This window comes from Xiphophorus hellerii, chromosome 3 (genome assembly GCF_003331165.1).
Source record: "Xiphophorus hellerii strain 12219 chromosome 3, Xiphophorus_hellerii-4.1, whole genome shotgun sequence".
Classification (NCBI taxonomy): domain Eukaryota; kingdom Metazoa; phylum Chordata; class Actinopteri; order Cyprinodontiformes; family Poeciliidae; genus Xiphophorus; species Xiphophorus hellerii.
This window is the reverse complement of record NC_045674.1, coordinates 2400889-2408692: the sequence shown is the minus strand read 5'-3', so window position 1 is coordinate 2408692 and position 7804 is coordinate 2400889.

Genomic DNA, 7804 nt, shown 5'->3' with positions numbered 1-7804 from the left:
AGAGCAGCAGGGACAAACCTGTTGCAGTTTGTATAATGAGTGGGTGGCCTTGACGCACCTGAACCTGAACTTTACAGTAGATCATTAAAATCATGGAAAAATTGAAACCCACCCCTTTTGGTTCCATGGTTTTTGCATAATTGGACATATAAAGCATTTTGAGATGTATTGATTTATTCAAAAATGTTTCTATTTTAACTCTGGCGTTGTAGCAAATACTAGTGTAGAGGAATCAGTGGTGTGCTTCATTTCTGAGACATGTTTTAAATGATTATAGAGCCTAAAAATTGTTGTTCTTACCATAAAAATTTCCTTTTTCTCTGTCTGGCTATAAATAAAAGGCATCCATATGCATCCTGTGCATGTGAGAATGAGGATAATCCCAAGCCAAGTTACTAATGATGGCAGGTAGACAGTAAAAAAGGGATTTCCTGGTCGGGCTCCAAAGCCCTGGGAAAGCACGCAGCACTTTACATGGAAGTGCTGCGATCAGAGATCTGCAATTAGCTACTGTTGTGGGTGGGGGCGGAGAGAGAGCAGAGGTCCAAATCCTCTCCTGCAGGCCCAGCTGGGGGATTAAGAATGGTTCCTGTCCTGTGGCTGACCTCTTCAAAGCCTGTGCAGATGTCCTGATCCCCCTCCACACATCCACCCGCTGCTAACACACATTCAAACACCCCCATGCCACCCTTCTCGAACTCTCCCTCGACCTCGCAGCCAAAACAAAGCACTCAGGTGACGCGTCTTATCACAAGAGCACTCAGCCTCCCTTTGACTCCACATCCCTGCTACCTCAGCTCCTATCTTGTACAGTTTTCCCTCCTTTATTCTTGCCCTGGCTGTCAGCCCTCTGGTCCAGAGAGGACTGCCCCGTATCAGCTGTGCGTTGACACCAAGCGTGGTCAGATTCCTCAGTGACCTTAGCATGGAAATGAGTCTGTCAGTTTCAATACTCTGCTGCCCTGTGGTTGCAAACAGAAAGCAAGGTCAAAAGGCAACGGCAGAAGCAATTGTGAAGGACATGTTTCACTCAAAAGGGGAAATAAACGCTTTATATGCAGATGACTGAGTGGCCCTTGAGAGAACGGCGGTGGGCTTTTAAGGTTGTGACCTTCTGTGGGGTTAAAAATCTTATCCAATCTGATGGCCACCCAACTGGGTCCTCATTTAAGGCGAAGAAGGACAAGATGAACAATGAATGGATTAAAGCTCCACAGGAGGGAGCGGGAGAATCCAAGATTATTCTTAATCAGCAAAGTCTTAAGATCTAAGATCAAATGTGTGAGTTTGGTTAATCTGAGGATCATTTTCTGTATTTCTGTCTTCTTGTGTTGTTGCAGACGATTCCCAAAAACAGAAAACCCCTAAAAATGGTTTGATTCCAGTAATTTTACTAAATCATAACAGACTCCACCATAATAACATCTACATGTCATTATTAGAAAACAGTGAAACCAAAAGCTGTTTGGAAAGAAATGAGCACATCCTGACTGGTTCACATGACTTAGGAGGAAAAGTTGGACATTTTGATCTTTAGCTGAAATTTTAACGTTTGTTTGTCAAACTTCTATTTGACACCGAGTTTAACTGCCTGTTTTAATACTTCAGACATTAAATATACCTTAAAATGCATTGGTACAATAAAAAAAAAAAATCACATTAGCTCTACAGTAGAAGCTAGCATCAGTCTTCCTGATCTCCGCTCAGCCAATCAGGAGAAAACGAATGCCCCTTCTGGATTGGCTGCTTTATGTCTAGATATTTCAGTTTCCAAAGCTGCAATTTCTTTTGACTATTTTAGACAAGCTCTACAAAGAATTTACAAATAGACACAAATAGCCTGAAGTTGCATTCAAGTTCGGTGAAAGTAGCCTTATATTGAGAAATATCCAGATTAGAAATAATCTGTATTGACCGGTAATATAGTTTTGCAAGCCTTGCAAAAAGGTCATAAGTTTAAAAACCTGGAGTTGCAAAACATGGCTGCATGGCTTGATAGGATGCAACACACAAAGTCAGAGTCAGGACACCAGAAAGAGGTAATAACTGAATTTAGTTACAATCACTAATCCTTATCATTTTAAAAACCTCGACAATAATCCAGGATCAGATCTGGATTCCTCTGATTCTTTGCCTCATTGAGTCGAGCTAAACGTTAAGGTTCGGGACATTCTGGAACATCTACTCCTTATTTTTATGGATAAACTCAAACACTGTAAATATCTGGTAACCTGGCTGCACTGACATATAATAATGTCTCATCAATATAGTTATGGCAGGAGAAGCAGTAAAACCTTATAAAATGATCATGAAGGGACGTGTAGATATTAAGATAAAATGGGCTGAGAATGGAGCCCTGAGGAACCCCACATGTGATCTGTTTGTAGAATTTTTCATTCTATTCAAATGAAAAAGAGGAGTAAATAATACCAAATCCTGCAGAAAATGTTTTGCAATCATCTCATGGATTTATTTTATCCTGCATTTGACAAGGTTATGAACTTCTGTATGTTGTTTTGAAGCTTTCCTTGTTTTTAGGCCTCAACTCTTTCAGTTATAAATCATAACAGTCATATCTTACTTCTGATTACTTTTTCTTATTCAAGCTGTTGGCTGAAAATGAACTGATAACAAAGGAAGAAGACAACAGATTCTGCCTTTAAGGAGAAACAGCCTCTCGTCTCGGTCCAGCTTCTCTTTCCATTGTTACTCACATTCATCTGCTGCTCTGCTCCGACCATCCATCTATGCATTCTTCCACATTCCCTTCATCTCTCCCTCCGTGAATGAACCACCCAGCACAAGGCTGTCAGAGTTTTAGGGACTCGGCGAGCTGTGAAATCGCACAAATTGCTGTTGCTTTGCGTCTGGCCCAGCAACAGAGTGGGGAGGAAGACAGGGTAAGAGGGCGAGAGAGAGACAGATTTTATGCTTCAACACTTCTGAACCTGAGTCTTCCCCTCCTGCTCCCTCCTCTTATCCGGTCAGACACGGACAGGCGCAGCTGCAGCGCTGCGTCTCTGTCCTCTGAGCCAGACACCTTCCCCCAGCGCAGCGTCCTCTGCACCGGCAGCTTCGCGGCAACACCACAGCCTTCGCCACCCTCTCAGTAAACACACCTCCATCACTTTGCTTCAAAGCGCGGGTCACTTGACAGAACAAGTCGGCGAGAGCCTGCAGCCTCTGAGGAGGGATAAAAAACCCCTTCTGAACCTGAGGAGAGCTGTTCCCGCCACCTCCACCAAAAAGAGCAAAGCCCCGCGTCCTGCTGCGCCCAGAGGAAAAGATGTGACTAAAACTGGCAAAGGTCACACAGACGCGTTGTGAGCATTTTTGAACTTGTTAGGCTCCGTATTCGCCCTGTTGTGTCCGTCCTGTGAGCCAGCAGGTGCCGCGTGGTGTTGACAGTCAGGTGTGCGTTTGCTCGCGGTGTGGCGTCACCATGAGGTCCCACAATGCATTTCACCTGCTGCGACTTCCTTCATTTAAACCTGGATTCCAGTTTAAATCAGCTGGCTGGACTAAATTAGACTTCAGGGTTGTTGTTTTTTTTTACATATTTAATTTGCTTTTGTTTTTTCTGACAGGTATCACAAAAGTATTTATTAGAAAATTTTGTTTTATAATTTTTTTTTCTTTTGATTTAGTGGGAATTATTATGAGTCTGAGGTTTATTAAGTAAAATGATTCATTAGGAAATTCAACATGACCAACCCCAGGAGAAAAAAATCAACCCAGCAAATAGAAAACAAGATGTTTCTGCAGGCACAACCCAGCTATACTGTTCAAAAGTTCAATAAATAGTCAAATTAAGCACATTTTATTTATTTATTTTTATTAAAGGGGTCTTAGTAGTTCTTCGTGTTCATTTTACCATGTTGGGCTGCGGTTGCCACTAAGTATAACTTGTATCACCTTCCTAAAAAAATGACCTAAGTCAGTTTTCTTTTTTCTTTTTCTTTTTCCTTTTGCCTAAAACATGACTTATGCCACAATTTCTGGGAAAGTGACAATGTGTTTTTGTTGCTATGGTTTCTCTTTTTTTCTTTCTTTTTGCAGGTGTAGAAGCAGACCTGAAGGGTACTGACCTGCATTCTTTCTATCCTTCTTTTTCTCCTCTAGTCTTCATTCCTTCTTTTCCTTTAAACAGTGAAGTGTTGTAGTGAAAGCTGTAATGCTCCACTTGTGAAAGTAAATCTGTTGGGCCTCATTTTGGCACTCAGGCAACAATTCTGGGAGCCACACTGTTGTACCTAACCGTGTCAACACAGACATACAAGTACATCTAAAAAAATTTATTCCTTGAAAATGTGTAAACCTTCATTTATTGTAATTTTGATTATTTTGGCTTCCAGATAATGAAAATTGAAAACTTTGTTTCAGAAAATGTGAATATTGCATAAGATCAACAAAAACGAATACTTTAAAACATAAATATCAGGTTTCTGAAAAGTAAGTTCCTTTCTATGTACTCAATATTGGGTTGGGGCTCCTTTTGCATGAATTACTGCTTCAGTGTGTGGCGTGGATATTTGAATTTTTTTACATGAATCTGTATGTTATCAACATTTGCACAATGACTCAGAATCCTCCAGCAGATAGAGCTGCAGCACCAAATGGCTGACAGTTCCTCTGCAACAGAAGAAGCAACAGCACTATTGTAATTACATGTTTCCCTAAAACCGACTCCCTCACTCATCCACAGTGAGCCAGATCTTCAACTGGAAACTATTTGGGAAAAATATTCACGGGACGAAGATCTTACTTTCTGTCAGTCAGACTGGATCTTCTTCTTGGGGATTCTCAAGGTTCAACAAAAGTACTGAACATAAATTTTATCTCTGTTTTCACTCAGAAATGTAAATTTTTAGGTTCCTGGCAGGAATTTCCAATAAGATTTCTCCCTACGGTCAGATTTCAGACTTGGAAAGTTGGAGGTGAATGAGCATTTTGAGTTCAAAATCCAAGATGGCCGCCAACGTGTCACCCCAGCTCCAAATCAAACCTTGGAGTTCAGGATTGTTTTTATGCCAGAATGACTTCCAGTTCAGAGATCAGTGACTTTATAAACAAACATTTCTCTGCAAATGGTGACGTGTTGAACTGAATATGAAAACAGTCAGAAGACAAACAACAAAATCCTTTTGAGTTTGTTCCGTTGTTGTTTTCTGTTTACAAATATACACATCTTGTTTGTTTTTTAAAATTATCATACTCAGTAGCACATTTATTTAAATCTAAATGAATTATTTCAAACGACCGCACAGTTTTATTTTCCCTGTTATGTAAATTTACCCCTTCTGTACAGTCTCTTATTCTCATTTTTCTGTTATTATCTATACATTCCTATATTTTTACCTTAATTTGAATTTGCAAGCTTCAGTTTACATTCAATATGCAGTTGGTTCACTCTATTCTATTCTATTCTACTCTATTCTATTCTGTTCTATTCTATTCTATTCTATTCTATTCCTTGCCTTGTATTAGTTAAACTTCTGATAGGTAAAGCAAGCAAACGGAATCAATCAAAGGCAGATTAAATAGTTTGGACATCGCTGTCATTGTTGAAATGTTTAATGAGAATACATGTCCTAGTTAAAGTGCTGCACAAGGAGCCTTTCTAATTACTCACCAAAGGTCAGTCATGTGCCAGATTATTGAAAGGACATTTTTGCATCCTGCAGCTCATTTTGTGCGCAGGGTGCATCAACCCTGAAGGATCTGACCCATGTTCAAAGGCATAAATAATAAAGCCTGAATCACTGCAACAGCAGCAGAGAAAGTGTCACATCAGGCGCAGAAAGATTTGTAATTTTTACTCCAGTGAAAGAAAACATCAGTCATCAGAAGACCGTGGCTGATCGGTAACGATAATCTTTAGCGCCCCCTGTTGGTGCTTTGGCTGCACTGCTTCAAACATGAGTACACAGAGCTTTATGTTAAACCATGTATGAAAATATGAACAGAAAATATTCTGTACTTTTGGTCCAGAAATAAATTACATTTATGATTTAAAGAGTTTATAAATACTACATTTCATCAAAAATGGTATTTATGTTTAAAAGCTGCTTTAAAATTCTAATTAGGAAATAATTTCAAATGCATTCTTCACAAAGTACTTAATGGCTTTATTAGCAAACTGAAAGAAAAAATACAAAATAAGAAATACATACAGCAGAAATAGCTGAAAGACAAATTTCATTCTTAAAAAACTGACAGCATGTAAATATTCTAGAAAAAATAACATTGATTTATTTTTAAAAGTGGGAAAGTGAGAAAATCAACATGAAAAACAAAAACAATCAAATTTTCAGATTGGAAAAATTATAAAACCTAATTTTTATATGAAAATGTTTCACATCTAAATAGATTAAATCCATAGTGAACACTTGTTGAAAACAAACTTAGTAAAACATGGAAACCAAACCGGCTTTAAGGGATCCGGTCCCATTCAGCCAATCAGAGCTCGTTCTGGGTGGAAAAGGTTTCATTCATTTCAACGTTTATTTATTTAGTCTTTAAAATAAACAATTAAACAAACTGAAACATTTTTTTCCAGCTAATGAAACCAACTTCTAACAATCTGATAATTTGCTTGAAACTAAATCAAACATTTTGAGAAAACCTCAAACATATTCATAAAATGTTATTATTAATCAGTAAATAAAAACTATTCAGTTTTCTGTTCTTCTATTTTTGTAAGATTTTTTTTTTCAGGAGTTTTAATATTATTGTTAATTTTCATAATCATATTTTTTAACTATAAAAGATGAACCATTACTGAGAGCAATTTGCATAAACAGTAACTACAGATTTAGCTGCTTAATTTCAAGAATTAAAACCTTGCAGTGAAATTTTATTTATTTATTCACTTCATTTACTTTTTTTAAATGTGGAAATATTATTAATGCAGATTAATTTAATAACACTTTCAAAATAAAACCAAAGTTTTGTTGTAAAGTTGCAAATAAAGTTCCAAAACAATGCAAAAAAATAGGATCAACTTTATTTTCCATAAAAATAACTATATGATTTATAACTTAAATTTAAGTCAAGAATTTAAGTAATTAAGTCGTTTTTTAAAGTGTATTCAACAACTGCAAAAATAAAGGTAAGTAATAGAAAATTAATTTTATGAAAAATAAAAATGAAAAAGTAAAATGTTTTAGATTTTGTGAAGATTTAATTTCTGGCTGCTGATTGAACTTATTATCTTTTGTTTATTGTTAACAAATAAAAACATATTTTCAGTTTTAAAATATTTTATTGCACTTTTTAAAACAGGTTGATCAAACATTTACAAGTTTTAACAACTTCATACTTTAAACTTTTTATAATATCATTGACTAGTTTCTGCATAACATATGTTCCTTTTACTCATTAATAATTCAACCTCTACTTTTACAATAAATAGCACCAATTACTCTGCAACTATGGTTGATTCATAAGAATTAAATTCATTATAAAACCGTTTGTTGGGGGGCTGGAAAAGACGGAGGCGGAAAACAAACTTCAACAGCAGACATCCAGCGTGTGACCCTGCATGACCTTTTACCCACTCAGGAAAAAACCCAGTTCAGCGCGGCGAGGCCCGCTCAGCAAACGAAGCCTGACTGATGTTTTGATTCAAACTTTCACAAAAAGCTTCGAGTCAGAAGCAGTAATAAAATGGAGCTTTGTGCTCCAGATTTTGAAGGAAGCAGCGAAGTTTACCTGCTTCTGATTGGAGCGTTTCAGAACCAAATGTTCCATGACATTTTCTGCAGCATCTTTATTATAAGAGGTGAGATTAGGATCTGGATTA